This window comes from Rhododendron vialii, chromosome 2a (assembly GCF_030253575.1).
Source record: "Rhododendron vialii isolate Sample 1 chromosome 2a, ASM3025357v1".
Taxonomy (NCBI): Eukaryota; Viridiplantae; Streptophyta; class Magnoliopsida; order Ericales; family Ericaceae; genus Rhododendron; species Rhododendron vialii.
In genome coordinates this window covers 11861164-11880679 of record NC_080558.1, presented here as the reverse complement: position 1 = coordinate 11880679, position 19516 = coordinate 11861164, and the positions used below count along the sequence as shown (strand labels likewise).

General features: G+C 38.1%; 1 pseudogene; it reads left to right on the top strand.

The window, feature by feature from the left end:
- The first annotated feature begins 145 nt into the window (after nucleotides 1–145).
- LOC131316615 (G-type lectin S-receptor-like serine/threonine-protein kinase At5g35370) lies at nucleotides 146–17630 on the top strand (annotated as a pseudogene).
- Nucleotides 17631–19516: the final 1886 nt, after the last annotated feature.

Here is a 19516-nt window from a genome sequence, read left to right as displayed (position 1 = left end):
CGGTCGTCCACGCCGCCTCCAGCACAACCGTGTGGTCCGCCAGCCGCAATTCCCTCGTCCGCTACATCAACACCACCGTCCGCCTCAACGCCACCGGTCTCTACATGGAAGACCGCAGCGGGGAGTTCGAGTGGTCTACGCCGCCGTTTAGCTCTCTGGTTTCCCTGCTTCAGCTACAGGAGTCTGGAAATCTGGTCCTGTTCGACCATTTTAATCGGTCGTTATGGGAAAGTTTTGATTACCCCACCGACACTATTGTTAGCGGACAACGGTATTGTTGGTTCTTCTTCTTTTTTTTGACAGGCAAGAAGTGTTAGTTGTTAGTGTTGATAGCGGCATTTGAGTCTTGATCTTTGTGCACGGGTATACACTAATGCTACATAACTCGAAAGGGGTATAAATTAATGGTTTAGATTCACTTTAATATGCGTGATATAAATATTTAAGTAAATCTGAACCATAAATTTCTCTTTTTGGAATATTTTGAAAGTACTCTTTCGAAATACATAGAATTATTGGAGGGCATATGGTGCATTTCAACTTTTGGCTACCACCCGATTTGCATGGTTAAGTACTTTAAGTTTTAAATATTCCCTGATCACGATTTTTTTTTATCCAAAATATTCACCCATTTTTAACTATCTATCACTTCCATATTCAAAAATGTATTGCTTCACAAAGCCCCCCAATTTTAATTTTCTAGAATGTTAGAGTATCCACCGTGGTATAATCAAAGCCAAAAGGTTGCTAAGTTTAACAATATTTGCTCAAAAAAGATGTAAAATCCTGACTTTTAAAATTCTAGTCACGTGATCCGAATAGGAACTCGACACTCTAATTTAATTCTAATAGTAAGTTAGGCTACGCAAAGTGTATCGTGATCTGAATGAATGTGCGAATTCTGATTTAATTTTGTAAATACTAAGGGACAATTGAGTTACATCTGATAAATGGTACGAGTTATTCTATTTTAGGATTTTTTCTTGAAAATCGAACACCGCTACAATGATCCTCATATTTTTATTTGTCTATGTTGAAATTATGAGAATTTTTGGAGACAAAAATTTGTACGCGAATAGACCAGAATAGCGATGATCGGGCGCGAAGTGCCACGTGGTGCGACGTGGTGCGACGTGGTGACATGTGGCATGCATGGTTGATTGGGTGTTGATTCAACATCCACCGAAGTATATATACTCATTTATAAGGATATTATATTTGTTAATTACTTTTAGTAATTAGGATATATATCAACCTCACCTTTTTTTTTCCACCGTATACAGAGAGAGAGAGAGAGAGAGAGAGAGAGAGAGCAAAGGAAGAAAAAAAGAGAAGAAGAGCGACTCATGTAGTCGACTACTAGCCCATCGAACACGCCACTTGTCGGAAGACTCCATTACTGAACTCCCTTTTTCTCTCTCTTCTGGTAATCTCACTTTCTCGCTCTCTAATTTACATTAAAATGTGTATTTTATGTATAGTACAGGACACAATTCAACCCTAGCTTTCTAGTTATAATGGTATGCCCCAGGCTTGAAACATGGAAAAATAGTCTTTAACCTTTCTATGATGGGTTGCAAGATTGATGCCCAAAACTAAGCCATAAAAATGATATTACTCTAGCTTTAACTAAGTTAGTAGTGAAGGTAATTTTGTGAGTAATTGTCACAATAATTATGTGTTTAGGTGCAAGTACCGTAAAGTGAGGTGACGCGTGTAAAGTGATTGCTACTTCTTAAAGGTGAGTTGCGCATACCTTAGTTACATGTCTTTTCTAAATTTTTGGAATAAAATGCCATTGCTTGAATATGCAAAAAAATGTGGGATTTGAGCTTCTTACTTGGTTTAATTACTATTGTTAAATAGAAATACTTGCGATGGCTTGTTTATAAATCTTACGTGTTACGGTTAAAGACTAGATCATGGCAATATGCTTTGGAAACTGGAATTGTTACTGGTACATGCTTGTGATAATATGATTCATTCGAACGGTGTCCCGAGTGCTAGGGGACGAGTAAAGATACTAGTGGCGTGAAGTAATAAGGTAGGAGATGCAGTCAGGGATAACTGGGTAATGATATCTTACCACTCTTCAATGGGGTCGCTCCCCAACCGACTGGCAAAAATACCGTTGAATGCTATTATCGCTCAAAAGTGCAAAAGTTTAAAGGGAAATGAAATGAAAAGGGTCCATCTTTTGGACCAAAGAAATGAACTTATGGATCAAAATGCATGTACTGGAGAATTTGATGAGAATATTTGAAATGTGTTTTGCTCTTGAATTATTTTACTAAGTGAGGTATTTCCATGGTCAAACTTGTAACTTTGGTATACGTTTCTCACCAGAGCTTCGGTTTATGAAAACCTTTTCCAATTTTTCAGGTTAAGGTAGATAGCAAATTGTGGACTGAATGGGGTGCTAGAATAACCGTGGAGAATCATGTGTAGTCTAATGGTTTGTAATTATTATACTTGTACACTTAGAAGCTCTGGGATTATGTTATTTATTCTACGCTTCCGTATACTTTGCTTATATGGTTTAAAATGACAATGATGTGAGAAATCCCTAAACTAGAATATGAGCAGGCCTTCGGCAGGTTAACACCCGCTTGGCCGGTCACGACTTCCAAGGTAGGTTTTGAGTCGTGACAGAAGTGGTATCAGAGCATTAGTTTACGGATTTCTTTAAAAAAAAAAATCCAGAGCTTTAGGGGTTGTCTACTAAGTTTGAGCACACAACTTTTTGTGTCTTATGTGCTTATCTTACTATCTTTAACGTAACGTCATGTTTACAAAATGATAGCCGAAGTTTGACCGTGGTTGATGGAAAATTATTTTCTTGGGTACTACAAGAAACAAAGCTAGTTAAGAAGAAAGATCCTAAAGAGAGATACCATCTTTGAATCTTTGGTCATGACATATTTTGATTTAACTTAGCAACCTAACATTTAAATGAGTAAACAACCGTGATATTGGCTAACTTGTAGTTGGTAAGTAACCAAGAATAGCTATGAGAAAACCTTTGTGGACACTAAGTAGCATCATGCCTTGGCTTGATATTTATTCTAGACTCAACACTGTATATTGAAGGAGGCTTTTGTGAATATGGGTAATGTGAACTGTTAAAATGTAGTCACAAATTACATAAAAAGCAAGGAATAGATCGTGTGAAATTATGAGATGTGGATCTTAGAAAGCAGTCAGCGTTAAGGCGTTATTTGTATTTAACGGAAGGTATGAGATATGATGCTAAATTCCCATATGGGATGACCTGAGTAAATTATATCTACAGAATATATCATAAAAAAAGAGAAGAAACGACTTGAAAAAAAAAAAGTAATCAGAGTGCGCAGTGGAATCATAGGTATTGAGTGTACCTCTCCCAAGAATCTAGAGCTACAAGATCACACTCATATAGACGAAGCCTATTCGCTTTGCTCATTGTGTCAACTGTCAATAAGTCCTCTTGACATAAGATATTTTTGTTCGATCTTTTTGATGACATACAATATTTCTCTTGATTGATGAGTCTCATTTATTTCATTGGCTTCACCTCCTTCTTTGGGTTCTTGTGATCAAACATGAATTTGGTGGCCACATTTTGAATCAGCGTTGCCTATTTCTTAGCATCATTTACTCTGTTGAATATCTTATTATTGAACATGGACCAAATGAATCGAGATCATATTCATTGCATCTACCTTTTTGAAAATAATTGTCTCTAATGCTGTCCTTCCTTTCGAAATGAGATAGGAGAATTGTCCCATTGATCCTTTGAACTCCAATAACTATTTGCAGCTCTCACATTGCAAGATGAAAGCTATCATTCTCTGATTGTCCTATATAGCCCTTGAGCACTATTTATTCTTCTTCAGATTATATTTGTGCCTTTATCAGATGACTAATCTTGGATATTTGGTTTGAAATGCGTTCGGCCGATGCAGTTTCATAAAAAATATCTAGACTGGTCACTGAATTTCCTACAATATTATTCCCGATTTTCTTTGGGACTCTATTGTGAAACTTTGAATCTATTGCTCCATGTGATATTCTTTTGAAGTCTATGGTGAAACTTTGATTCAATGAATCCTTGTGGTCTTCTTTTGAGCCTTCGTACAATTTTGTTTTGTTAGCTTCTTGTGAATTCTAATGGTGAAATCTCAGAAATTCTTTTGCTCTGCCCTCATCATATATTCTAAGATGTGCATATGAGTATTGATTAATTCCTAGACTCTTTGCAATTCTGTTTCCAGCTCCTTTCAAACTCTTTGTGAACCAACTTTATTCGGCTTATGTGGGTTCAGTGTATGTACAAATCAGAAATTGATCATGCTTTTCTTCCATGCCCTCGCTTCTGAACCCTATTCGTATTCTAACAAAGTCCAAGTGCAAATCCAAAGTAAGAAATTTGTTGCAAACAAGCTGAGAACTTTCTTGATTTCAAACTTTGTAGCATGCTCGAAATCGTGCTTGATGCTCTATCTGATAAATTCCAAAGTATCTTCTATATATGTCATCATTGAGCCCCATTTAACTTACTCATGTCAACCATGAATACTCTTCTTCCTTGAATTCTTGGTTATTATGAAAATTAGTGCTCTGAGTCATCGATTTCTTGAACGTTCCAAATGAGTGATAGAGGGGAAACTAGTGATGGAGGGGAAAATTGGTAGAACGCAGGAAAGGTCGAGGCTCTATTTAATAGTGGCGATAGGAGTTTTGTATTTTTCTCTACTCGCTGGATACAAATAGAAGTTCCAAGACTTCTCTCAAAGGGCAAGTTCCTATGGAAGATGAAAAAGAAAAGGAGAAAGCTTTGGATGCACACACATGAAAAGGACTCTAAAAGCTAAAGCAGGGAGATGTGACAATGCCAGTTTTCACTCTTTTAGTCAGATGGCTTTGATTGATCAGTTTTCCATTTTGAAAAAGATTGACTGAAAACGTGCTTAATTATTTTAGCAAAAAGCGTGGGCTTTACTAGTACGTGCGCGAGGCTCAAATCCCGGATTTGCACCCCCCCCTGCGCGATTAACTCGTGACGCACACCCGGTTAACTGGTTTCCGAATCAGTTTTCCAAATTGCCGCCCATTTTCCTGAGCGCGCGAGACCTCTTCTTGGGTCTTCATTCACAAATCCATTAGTGTGCAAAGTCATTTAAAGTAGATAAAATTTTTGTGACTAGCCAATGTGGGACTAGTGAAAAACTCAATGTTTTACAAATACACACCCAAGTTCCAACAATCCCCCACTTGTATTTTTAAAACAAAATATTCGAGCAAAGGTATAAAGCTGTGCATAAGTAAAGGTGTCTTTCAACTTGAACCCTTACATAGGGATAGTGCTTCAGATAGTAACTAGAGTGACTTGTGATCTTGAACTCTAAGTCTGAGAGCACTACACACACAACTCTACTAATGTGTAATGTTTAAAGCTAGCACTTTACGGCCATGTGCTTATATCCCAGTTTCATGAATGACCTAGAGAATTTGCCCAAATTCTCCCGAGAAGCGGCCACACTTCAACATTCATATAGGTGAGTCTATCGAGAGTACTCCTGTAGTCTAGGTACTCCACTCCACATAGAGATATAGAACTCATTAAGTGTTAAAATAACACAACCTCTTTCGCTACAGGATGTCATGCTTCTTAGGGATGGACTTGGAGTGTAACTCCTTACAGCATGATTCTTACCATATCACCATGTGACTCGTTTTTCCCTTTGAACCTATTTCTTGGGATCTCCAGTCTATAGGTTGGGTATCCATCACAAATGACTCATTTCTCAATGGGCTTTAGCCCCATCCCTTTCGAGGTGTTCCACACCTTCTCTCTAGCTAATCCTTTCGTCAAAGGATCAGCCAGGTTCTCTGCTGACCGTACATAATCCACTCTAACAGCTCCATTAGAAAGGAAATTTCTAACTGTGCTATGTTTACGACGTATTTGTCGTTTCTTACCGTTGAAAAAACGGTTCTGAACTTTTGCAATAGCCGCGGTACTATCGCAATGGATTAGTATGGTCGGTATCGGTTTTTCCCATAAGGGAATCTCTGACAGGAGGTTTCTCAACCAAGCTGCCTCCTCACTAGCCACAGCCAGTGCTATCATCTCAGACTCCATAGTGGATTGCGCCAAAATTGTTTGTTTCTTGGACTTCCAAGAGACTGCACCTCCTGCTATGTTGAACACATACCCACTAGTTGCTTTGGAGTCATCCGAAAGGGTGTTCCAATCGGCATCACTGTATCCCTCTAGAACAGCGGGAAACTTCTGATAGTGTAATCCAAGGTTCATGGTTCTTTTCAGATACCGCATGAGCCTCTCAATAGCAAACCAATGCTCCATTCCTGGCCTGCTAGTAAACCTGCATAATACCCCCACTGCATAAGCAATATCTGGTCTCGTACAATCACAAGCATAACGAAGACTACCAATAATGCTAGCATACTCAGATTGTCTAACACTATCTCCAGTGTTCTTAAACAATTTAATACTAGGATCAAAAGGAGTGCAAGCAGGTTTACAGTCAAAGTAATTGTATTTCTTCAAGATCTTTTCAACATAATGTGACTGATCAAGAGAAATTTCATTTGCAGATTTAGTAACTTTAACTCCGAGGATTACACTAGCCTCACCCAAATCCTTCATGTCAAAATTTTGGCTAAGCAATAATTTGGTTTCATTCACGACAGATAAGCTAGAGCCAAATATCAGAAGGTCATCCACATACAGACAGATAAGGGTGCATGTATGATTATCAGACTTGTAATATATGCATTTATCACTCTCATTGACTTTGAAACCATTTGAAACAACTAGACTGTCAAACTTTTCATGCCACTGCTTTGGAGCTTGTTTAAGGCCATAAAGAGATTTAACTAGTCTACACACCTTGTGTTCTTGACTATGGACAACAAAACCCTCAGGTTGATCCATATAAATCTCTTCTTCTAAGTCTCCATTTAAAAAAGCAGTTTTAACATCCATTTGATGTACAACTAAGTTATGAACAGCAGCTATGGCAATCAAGACTCGGATAGAAGTAATCCTAGTCACAGGAGAGTAGGTATCGAAAAAATCTATGTTCTCCCTTTGCCTATATCCCTTAGCTACGAGTCTAGCTTTGTATTTATCCACAGAACCATCAGGTTTCAATTTCTTTTTAAGCACCCATTTGCAGCCTATTGCTTTGCAGCCCTGTGGAAGGTCTACTAATTCCCAAGTTCTATTGGACTCCAACGAGTCCATTTCATCATTTATGGCTTCTTGCCAAAAATCGGCGTCTGGGGAAGTCAAGGCCTCATTAACAGTAGTGGGGTCCTCTTCTAAAGAGAATGCAAAGTCAGGACCAAAGTCCTTAGCTATTCGAGCTCTCTTGCTTCTCCTTGGTTCAATCTCAGTGTCCCTAGAGTTTTCGTTTCTAGGTTCTTCTAATCTAGGCACACTACTACTAGATTCAGCACCCCCACTATTTCTGGATTTAAAAGGAAACTTTTCTTCGAAAAAATCAGCATCTATAGATTCTACGATCACCTTATTGTTAATATCGAAGAATTTATATGCTTTACTATTCACAGCATAACCAATAAAAACGCATTCATAAGCTCTACTCGCGAGTTTTGACCTTTTCGGGTCGGGAATACGAACATATGCTAAACAACCCCAAACTTTAAAATATGACACATTGGGCTTTTTATTTTTCCACAATTCATAAGGTGAAATCAAAGACTTAGAATTAGGAATTCTATTCAGCACATAACATACAGTCAATAAAATTTCACCCCACCAATGTGAAGCTGCACCAGAACTAAGCATTATCGCAACTACGAGTTCACATAAAGTTCGATTCTTGCGTTCTGCCTTTCCATTCATTTCAGGTGAGTATGGAGCAGTTTTCTCATGAATAATACCAGTAGATTTATAAAAAGCAATGAATTCATTTGAATCATACTCAGTGCCTCTATCACTACGGAGTCTTTTAATCTTTCTTTGGAACTGGTTTTCGACCTCATTAAGAAAGATTTTAAACATATCAAATGCTTCACTCTTATGCTTCATCAAGAAAACAGAGGTATAGTTTGAATGATCATCAATAAACGTGATAAAGTATCGATGTGCATTTCTAGTGAGAACTCCATCTAATTCACACATATCGGTATGAATCAAATCTAATAGTTCAGTCTCCTTAAAAGTTGATTTATGAGGCTTCTTTGTGATCTTAGCCTTGCTACATGATTCACATTTTTCAAAATCATTTAAGGAGATATTAGGAATAAAACCTAAGTTGCTCATATTCTTAACCAGTTTCTTGTTAACATGACAAAGCCTAGCATGCCACATATTAACAGAACAAACAATGTAAGAAGAAGATGCAATTTTATTCATATCAATAGTAAGCTTAAACATGCCATCAGATGCATAACCCTTTCCAACAAACATGCCATTTTTAGTAAGAGTATACTGATCTGATCCTATAGTCTGAATAAATCCGGCCTTATTGAGGAGGTAGCCGGATACAAGATTCTTCCTCATTTCTGGAGTGTGCAAGACTTCCTTCAGAGTGACAGTCCTTCCAGAAGTGAACATGAGATCAACCTCACCAGTACCAAGAACCTTAGTGGTGTGGGAGTCTCCCAACAACACTTTCTTATCATCAGCCTCAGAATACCTTTTGAACAAGGAGCGATCATAACAGACATGGCGAGAAGCGCCAGTGTCTATCCACCACCCTTCTGAACCACTTATCAGATTAACCTCTGATATCATAGCCACTAGTGGTTCTCCATCCACCAGGTTCGCCTGTGGAGCGCGACGCCTGGGGTTCTTGCAATTTCTTGCCATATGGCCAGGCTTGTTACAATTGTAACACACAAATTGGACAGAGTCCGTGTTTCGAGCCTGGCCTCCAGAAGGGGGTAACTTCTTGTTCTGATTTGGTTTTCTGTTTCGGTTCTGGTTCTGATTTGGCTTCGTAATTCCTCCTTTCGGCTTGAGCACAGCCGAACTGTGGTTCTTTTTGTTTGCAACAAAGAGAACCTCATCCTTCTGATCCTGTTTCCGTGCCTCCTCCTCAATTCGGAGCCGAACAATCAAACTTTCCATTGAAAAATCTTTTGACTTATGACGGAGATCCTTTTTAAAGTCTTTCCAACTAGGAGGCAGTTTATCAATAAGAACAGCAACCTGAAATTGTTCACAAATAGACATGCCCTCAGTAAGAATTTCATGTGCAATTTTCTGTAAATTGTGAGCCTGGGAAACCACGGATTTTTCATCAATCATTGAAAACTTCAAGTAACGACTAACAGCATATTTCTTAGTTCCAGCCTCTTCGGTGTCATACTTTTTCTGGAGGGCATCCCAAAGTTCTTTAGCGGAGTCAAAGGTGGAATAATAATCGTAAAGCTCATCAGTCAAAGCATTCAGAATATAGTTCTTGCACAAAAAATCTTCATTGGTCCATTTAGAAATTTCTTTGGTGTTTTCAGTAGTAGGAGGATTCGCAGCAACAGGTTTAGTCGAATCACAGTATGCAGCAAGTTTTTGAGTAGTCAGAAAGAAAAACATCTTTTGCTTCCAACGTTTAAAATGCAGCCCCTCAAATCGAAAAGGTTTGTTGATATCAGTAGTGGTAACAGAGATCTTGTTTTCAGAATCCATGGCAGATTGAAAACGTCTTAAAATTGTTGTATTGACTGCTTAAAAACAAGAACGGATTACCTCGAATTCTGCTATTGAAAACAGAATACCAATTTGTAGAACGACGGCTGGGTTGAGTCGCGGACTAGGTCGCTTTCTTTAAGACTTTTCGCGGCTCTGCCCAGGTTGTGCAAGCAGTTCGTCAATGCCCCGCCGTCCCCAGGATAAAACAGCCCAGAATTCAGTACCTCTGCTCGGCTTTCTCTGCACGGAAGAAAAACCGAAAAACAAAAACACAATCGACCTATTGCTCGAACTCAGGAAACATTTTTGGGTGGAAGAGAGAGTTGTATTTCTGTGTTTTAAACCAATTCCGAAAGTCTGCATTTATAGGTGCAGGCTAGGCTTGATTTTTGGAAGCAAAAATCAAATCCAAATCAAATTGCTTTGATTTAGCACATGTTTTTTAATCAGTCCGAAAATCAGTTCTTAATCAGTCACAAATCAAAATCCCACTGATTAAGCACATGATTTAAACACGTTTTTCTTTCTTAGTCAGATGGCTTTGATTGATCAGTTTTACTAGTACGTGCGCGAGGCTCAAATCCCGGATTTGCACCCCCCCCTGCGCGATTAACTCGTGACGCACACCCGGTTAACTGGTTTCCGAATCAGTTTTCCAAATTGCCGCCCATTTTCTTGAGCGCGCGAGACCTCTTCTTGGGTCTTCATTCACAAATCCATTAGTGTGCAAAGTCATTTAAAGTAGATAAAATTTTTGTGACTAGCCAATGTGGGACTAGTGAAAAACTCAATGTTTTACAAATACACACCCAAGTTCCAACACTTTTAGATGGGATAGAAGCACAATGACGACAAGCCATGATAAAGCATAGGAAAAACACTAATGGAGAATAAGAAAGTGGGAGAAAGCTATATGTGATGATAGTTCAAGCCACGATTAAATAAAAAATAAAAAATTCCTTGCAATAAGTATGAGATGTAACTTTTTGCTTAAAAGACTAACTACTCTCTCCCTCAACCTTTTGAACTCCATGTCCAAGTGATCGTGCGAATTTTGATATCTAAAATCAGAGTTTAGATTCAAAAAATTTCCATCACTTACGAGTGAATGATTCTGAGTCCAGAAGACTTGATCAATGCAAGTTTGTTCGATAATTTTCAAGTCAAAGGGAGCATCGACTATCAACGGAGTTCGCCTACATCAATAGCAATTATAAGCCACATGTTCTTCAAAGCTTTATACGAAGAGTGTCGCAGAATCTCGATATGCCTCATGAAGAGCAACAATTGAAGGTGATAGCAGACCAGCAACAGGTCTGGCGAATTTTAGAACAACGCATATCAAATGTGACAAACGTGTTGAACCAGCAGCTGACTATGCAAAACTCAAAAGAGAAAAGAAAAAAAAAATGCTACTCAAGCTTTGTGAAAGACGCATTATTATTCGATTATTATCAGCTATATACAAGTTTGGAGGACCAAACTTCCTAAGGTGGGGAGAAATGTAAAATCTTGACTTTTAAAATTCTAATCACGTGATCCGAATAGGAACTCGACACTCTAATTTAATTCTAATAGTAAGTTAGGCTATGCAAAGTGTATCGTGATCTGAATGAATGTGGGAATTCTGACTTAATTTTGTAAATACTAGGGGACAATTGAGTTGCATCTGATAAATGGTACGAGTTATTCTATTTTAGGATTTTTTCTTGAAAATCGAACACCGCTACAATGATCCTCATATTTTTATTTGTCTATGTTGAAATTATGAGAATTTTTGGAGACCAAAATTTGTACGCGAACAGACCAGAATAGCGATGATCGGGCGCGAAGTGCCACGTGGTGCGACATGGTGCAACGTGGTGACATGTGGCATGCATGGGTGATTGGGTGTTGATTCAACATCCACCGAAGTATATATACTCATTTATAAGGATATTATATTTGTTAATTACTTTTAGTAATTAGGATATATATCAACCTCACCTTTTTTTTTTCCACCGTAGAGAGAGAGAGAGAGAGAGAGAGAGAGAGAGAGAGAGAGAGAGAGAGAGAGAGCAAATTAAGGAAGAAAAAAACAGAAGAAGAGCGACTCATGTAGTCGACTACTAGCCCATCGAACACGCCACTCGTCGGAAGACTCCATTACCGAACTCCCTTTTTCTCTCTCTTCTGGTAATCTCACTTTCTCACTCTCTAATTTACATTAAAATGTGTATTTTATGTATAGTACACGACACAATTCAACCCTAGCTTTCTAGTTATAATGGTATGCCCCCAGGCTTGAAACATGGAAAAATAGCCTTTAACCTTCCTATGATGGGTTGCAAGATTGATGCCCAAAACTAAGTCATAAAAATGATATTACTCTAGCTTTAACTAAGTTAGTAGTGAAGGTAATTTTGTGAGTAATTGTCACAATAATTATGTGTTTAGGTGCAAGTATCGTAAAGTGAGGTGACGCGTGTAAAGTGACCGCTACTTCTTAAAGGTGAGTTGCGCATACCTTAGTTACATGTCTTTTCTAAATTTTTGGAATAAAATGCCATTGCTTGAATATGCAAAAAAATGTGGGATTTGAGCTTCTTACTTGGTTTAATTACTATTGTTAAATAGAAATACTTGCGATGGCTTGTTTATAAATCTTACGTGTCACGGTTAAAGACTAGATCATGGCAATATGTTTTGAAAACTGGAATTGTTACTGGTACATGCTTGTGATAATATGATTCATTCGAACGGTGTCTCGAGTGCTAGGGGACGGGTAAAGATACTAGTGGCGTGAAGTAATAAGGTAGGAGATGAGTCAGGGATCACTGGGTAATGATATCTTACCACTCTTCAATGGGGTCGCTCCCCAACCGACTGGCAAAAATACCATTGAATGCTATTATCGCTCAAAAGTGCAAAAGTTTAAAGGGAGATGAAATGAAAAGGGTCCATCTTTTGGACCAAAGAAATGAACTTATGGATCAAAATGCATGTACTGGAGAATTTGATGAGAATATTTGAAATGTGTTTTGCTCTTGAATTATTTTACTAAGTGAGGTATTTCCATGGTCAAACTTGTAACTTTGGTATACGTTTCTCACCAGAGCTTCGGCTTATGAAAACCTTTTCCAATTTTTCAGGTTAAGGTAGATAGCAAATTGTGGACTGAATGGGGTGCTAGAATAACCGTGGAGAATCATGTGTAGTCTAATGGTTTGTAATTATTATACTTGTACACTTAGAAGCTCTTGAATTATGTTATTTATTCTACGCTTCCGCATACTTTGCTTATATGGTTTAAAATGACAATGATGTGAGAAATCCCTAAACTAGAATATGAGCAGGCCTTCGGCGGCTTAACACCCGCATGGCCGGTCACGACTTCCAAGATAGGTTTTTGGTCGTGACAGAAGTGGTATCAGAGCATTAGTTTACGGATTTCTTTAAAAAAAGAAATCCAGAGCTAATCGAGATCTTTAATTTAGTGCAGAGAAACTCAAAAAATCATTTACAGAAACACTTTATTTTGTGTCTGAAAATTACACATCTTTTTGTAATGGACTATCATATTGGGATGTGAGAGTGGTTCTTAAAACTAAGAGAGGGGAACATAAAAAGGAACTATTTGCATGTCTATGTGTGAATAGTGGGAGAGAGGGTTTACGGGAATTGGGACTTGAGTTTTATTAGACAAACGAAGATAAATAAAAATCTTTGCTTTTTTTTTTTTTTATTTGCTTTGTTTATCTAACATTTTTTACAATCCCGAATTAATTTGAACACCCACAAGTCTCCTAATATGAAACTTTATTTCATCCTATCTGTATTCAAAATAAGTTTGTTTACAGCATGGGCATGAAGATGGCATAGTTTATGATCGATGTTAATATAATTTGCATTTTATCGCTGTTATAACATTTAGATCATATTCGTCATTTGTAGTAATTTTTTTTTTTTGCAAATTGGTCGTACTTACTTTTATTTACAAAATTTCTTATTTTCTAGTCTAACTTTTACTTATTTTTGGTTTTTCAGTACCAAATATCTATGTTTTTTCTTAAATTATGTTTTCTATTAATTGGCGTTGTGCTCGCTCGATGCACGGTACCAAAAAAAATCATATTGATGTTTTTTTTTTTTTTTTTTTCTGTTTTCATCTATCGAAGGGGCACAATGCGAGTTGTGCATAAAAGTATTTCTTATATTTATGTAATTTTCAAATAATCCAACAATGCTATGGACACTCTTCTGACTCTTATGATGCATCTGTGTTTGGATATATATATTTGTGTTCATAATATTTTTCTGTTTGAAAGGTTGGATATATATATATATATATATATATATATATATATATATATATATATATATATATATATATATATATATATATATATATATATATATATATATATATATATATATATATATATATATATATATATATATATATATATATATATATATTTGTGTTCATAAACGAGTCGAGTAGTCAATTATTCAAGTTCAATTTACAAACTTTAACAAGTTTGTTTATTAGTGGAACCAACTTCGAATCAGCTTTCAATGAGCCTAACACAAACTGAGCTCAAGTGACTTATTGACTCAGTAGCATTTAACACAGGATTGATTTGGATACGCGAAACCTGTTTTTGAGTTTGGTTTGGTGATTCAACAGACCCAAATTGATCTTGAACGAGCTTTCAATGAGCTGAACACAAGTCCAACTCAAGTAGTTTGGTTCATTTAACGGCTCTAATCCGATTACTGCAAAACATTTGAGTATCATCACTACAAGAAATTTGGGATCTCCCAACGGTTTTTTTAGTAACGGTTGAAAAAACCGTTGGTATAGATGGTGTTTAGCAACGTTTTGCAAAACGTTACTAGAAACAGGACTATAGCAACGGTTTTCATGCAACCGTTACTAGATTACAAGACTATAGCAACGGTTTTCCATAACCATTACTAAAAACCGGACATAGCAACGGTTTTCTATAACCGTTACTAAAAACCGGACTATAAAGATGAAAAAATTGGCTTATTGGCTTATTTTTTGTTTTTATTCAAAAAAATTAAGTTTTGATTGAAATTTTTTACTTTTTAGATTCCTCTCGTCATGACGAAGCAATAATCCCAAAAAAATTGACGAGAAACTAACAAATGCAAAAAAAATTTGAATAAGGACAAAAAATAAGCCACTTTGGCTTATTTGTCCGAACAAGCGTAGCTATCTTTACTATGTAAAAAATAGACGGTTCCAATTGGAAAAAAAAGAGTAGGTGTTTGTATAGTATAAACCGAATTTAAAAACTTGAATTAAGAATAAATCGATAAAACTCTAATGACATAAGTTAGCCCAACCGGTTTGCATAGTATAAATATTAAAAGGCTCTCAATATTATACAAGTGTTGGGCTAGCCCAGCTGGTTCGCACTCGCGCGCGCATACTCAAAGTCTTGGGTTCGATTCTCCAAGAGGAGCAAAATTATTGTGTTGCCTTCCATGCGCCACGTGGAGGCCATGTCATATATTTTATCCCAGATTTTAAAAAAATAAACTTGCCTTTAGCAACGTTTTTTGTGGTTTTTAGTAATGTTTTTTACCGTTGTTAGATCCCGATTTTCTTGTAGTGTGCATCTTCTCTCCACATGATTTCCCATCAATTGTGCAACGTGAATATAACTTGGAGTTAGTCTCATACCTAACTTTCCTAACTTCAGTTCACCATATCTTGTATTACTTGTGTTCATGATGTTACTTTTTCCTGCCAATTTAATAGTTTGAGGTTTTTATGATTGTTGTTTGATTAATGCGAAACAGGTTACCGGTCGGGCAATCGCTGGTGAGTGCTATATCCGACCTAAACTTGTCGATGGGTGATTACCGGTTCACTGCCACTGACAATGGTGGTGGCGACGCGGTGATGACTTGGAATGGGTTGACTTATTGGAAGTTGTCGATGAACACAAGCGTTTTCAAGGTCTCGAACCTTCCAGCTTCGTACATGGTATTGAATGGCACTGGTCTGTATCTATTTGAGGGAAGCAGTTCTGTAGTTGTGATCCAGTTGATTTTGGTTGTGTCTGAGTTTCGTATTGCTAAGTTGAATTACAACGGCAGGTTTAGTATTAAAAACTACGATAGCTCAAGGTGGAACTCCAATACCTCAATGTGGGTAGAGGAATTCAGCGGTCCAATTGATGACTGTCGAATTCCAAACATTTGCTGTAAAATCGGAGTTTGTTCAGCCATGCCTGTGCCCACCTCCCCACCTCGTCTAGTTTTCAATGCTCATGTCCTCCAGGGTTTCATGTTAATAACCAAACGAACGAAGGTTGTTCGCCTGTCTATGATTCTTTGCCATCATCTTGTAATGCTAGTGGAAATGGTTATGATTCAAACGTATCAACTTCTTATCTGGAACTGGGAGATGGCATGGACTATTTCTTAAATGATTTTAGCGAGCCTCGTGTTCGTGGTGTCAACTTATCCAGTTGTGCAAATCTTTGTTCAATGAATTTTACTTGTTTGGGATTGTTCCATGATAATTCTTCTGGTTCCTGTTATTTGCTTGAAAACCATTTGGGCTCAATTATTGGAAGTTCTACAACAGATCGGATGGGTTTCATAAAGGCTCAACGTGTAACCATTTCTGCAGGCCCATATAGTAAAAATGATAGTAGAGAAAATGCACTTACCAAAAATGAAAAACCTTTCCCCATTGCAGGTTTGGTACTGTTACCTTCATCTGGGTTCCTGTTAATCACATTAGTAGCGGTTGGAATAGTTTTGTACCAAAAAGGGAAATCTAGAAACTCATTGATAGAGCTTGAGATAGACGGTATCCCAGGTTTGCCGGTGAGGTTTGGTTACAAAGAGCTTGTGGCTGCAACAGAGAATTTCAGGACACAAGTTGGTTCTGGAGGATTTGGGACTGTATACAAAGGCACACTACCAGATGAATCCGCTGTTGCAGTGAAGAAGATTACTAGTTTGGGCGTTGAGGGAAAGAGAGAATTTTGCATTGAGATTGCTATAATTGGGAACATTCGCCATGCCAATTTGGTTAGGCTAAGAGGCTTCTGTGCATGAGGGAGGCAACGGTTTCTGGTTTATGAATACATGAACCGAGGTTCGTTGGATCGGGTGCTCTTTGGGAATGGATATGTTCTGGAATGGGAAGAGAGATTTAAGATTGCCCTCGGTACAGCACGGGGTCTTGCGTACTTGCATAGTTCTTGTGAGCAGAAGATTATCCATTGTGATGTGAAGCCAGAAAACATTCTGCTTGATGATAATCTACAAGTGAAAATATCAGATTTTGGGATTTCAAAGCTGCTTAGCCATGAGCAATCTGGTTTGTTTACAACCATGAGAGGAACCCGAGGCTATTTAGCACCAGATTGGTTGAGCAGCTCTCCAATAACCGATAAGTCGGATGTATACAGTTATGGAATGGTGTTACTAGAAATAGTTAGGGGAAGAAAGAACTGGTCACTGCAAATACACAACGGGAATACAAAAAATGACCAATCATCATCTCCGTCAGGGTTGGAGCATTCCACTTTCTTCCCGCTGTTTGCTTTGGAAATGCACAAGCAAAGGCGGTACTTGGAGCTTGTTGACCCGAGACTTGAGGGACGGGTCACAAGTGAGGAGGAGGTTGAAAAACTCATTCGTGTGGCTTTATGTTGTGTGCACCAAGACCTAGCGCTGAGGCTGAGCATGGCTAATGTAGTTGGCATGTTGGAAGGCGGATATCCAGTGGGTGTGCCGCGGGTTGAGTCCCTCAGCTTTTTGCCATTTTTTGGCCAGAGAAGGACGGAGGTACCAAGAATCGAAGCGCACAATGTGCAGAATGGGTTGGTGCTATTTCCACAAGCAAATGCTAGTTCTAACTGTAGTTCCCAAGGGCTCAGACAACTCGTTTTCCTACATGTCATCGCCACAAGTCTCAGGTCCTAGGTAGTCCTTAATTGATGCATGCTCGTGTAAAATGATAGGTAATTGGAGCCCTTCTATTCGCTTTGAATCAGTGCATGAATGGTCCTCTCTTCCACTAGCAGAACAGCTAGTTTGAAGTCACCATTGTTTCCAAGATCTATTTTCTGGTAATTTCGTGAAAAATCTTGGTGTTACCTTACCCGTTTATTGACTACATGAAATTAAGTTCTTGCAATTTGTGTTGTCAAATAAAATGAACCGAGGAAAAGTAATTTGCCTCACTCACTTGCTCACTGATCACTTGATCAATCACTTGCCTTATAAGAAAGAAACTCAAACAGGTGTAAGGCAAAAGACGTTGTTTCAACGGGGTAAGCAGGCTTAGATTTGCATCCTTACCCTTCTTGTGCTCAACTGGAATAGTCCAGGGGCGAGGTGGGGGTAGGTGTATTTATTTTTTGCTATGCATATTGTTCCGGAATTGGTTTCTTAATTTGTCGCTCTCGTTCCTTAGAAGAAATTGTGGTAACAATATTTGAGAGGGTGAGATTCCAACGCCATTTTACATCCAATGAAGTCTTGAAATATGGCCAGAAACCATACGTCCACCTATTTACACAAGCCACGTTCTGGCCTTTGTTTTGTTGTTTTCATAAACTATATTCTCTGTCGAGCCCGGCCCGGATAAGAAAACTGTGGTAACGGGTAGGAAAGCTACTGGAGGAAGTATCAACACCATAAGGGCGGTTTATGCTGGGAGCTTGTGACTGATGCTCTGATACTCATTCCTGCATAGCCTTATAATCGCCATCTCTTATCGATTCCCTATGGCCATTAATACTGCTTCATGAGCGTCATGGCATCGGTAAAGGGGGAGAGCATATGCTGAAAAATGAAGCATCTAACAATGCATCTTCATAGACCGTTCTTTCGTGTTTTTGGGTTATTAACCTTCTGCCGGCCCTTTTTTCCTTTAAACACCTGGACAAGGCTAACCTTTCAAGGTTACTTATCTTATGCATTAGGGCTTCTTTTTCCCTGCTTCACTTGAAGTAGTCTTGAGGAAATTTTCTGACCCAATATGGAACTGTCACTTATGATGGATCTGCTCCTCTCTTGACACCATGAATTCACCGCCCTTGGTTCTTGTAATTCCGGCGCTAGTCAGCCCAAACGACATCTGATGTTCGTAAGATGGATTTGGTAAGGTGGTCACCATGCCTATTATGAGCCAGGGATGTTCGTCGATGTGGAGATAACGCCAAAGTTTCCTTGCTACGACTAGAATATCCGGTTGCAATCGTTTTATCAAGGACCGGTAATGCTTATGGAACGCTGTCGAAACAGCTACTACCCTGTGGCTGTGCCGCCTGGCTTTGCAGAGATCGTGCTGCGTCACTTCTTGTACGAGCACGTTTCCTGACACCGCCTAAAAGAGCGTTGGATTGTGCCGCCTAATTGGGACTTGAACTTCTATTTGCGTGTTTGCCATAACTATTGATACATATTTTATATTTTAACTTCAGATTTCAAATTCTGCATTTTAATATAAGTTGAGAAATCTATTGATTATAGTTGCGAGATTATGATAATTTCATTATTATTTTTTTTTTTTTTGGAGAATTTGCATTGTAGACTCCAAAAGCTATCAAAATCGAGTTTTGAAAATTTGAGATTTTTTTTTTCAATTTTTCAAGTTTTCAGAATCTATAGATTCTAGAAATAAGTTACGTAGAATTTTGAAAATTCTAAACTAGTTTTTAGAAGTTAGAATTTAAAAATCTATCAAAATAATTTTTTGCAAACTCCCATTACGATCCCCTGAACTTACACTGATGTTCCCATAAGCTGCCTGCACCACAGCCGTTTGAAAGTGTTTTCAATGGTCCGGATTAAAAATGAACTATTCCA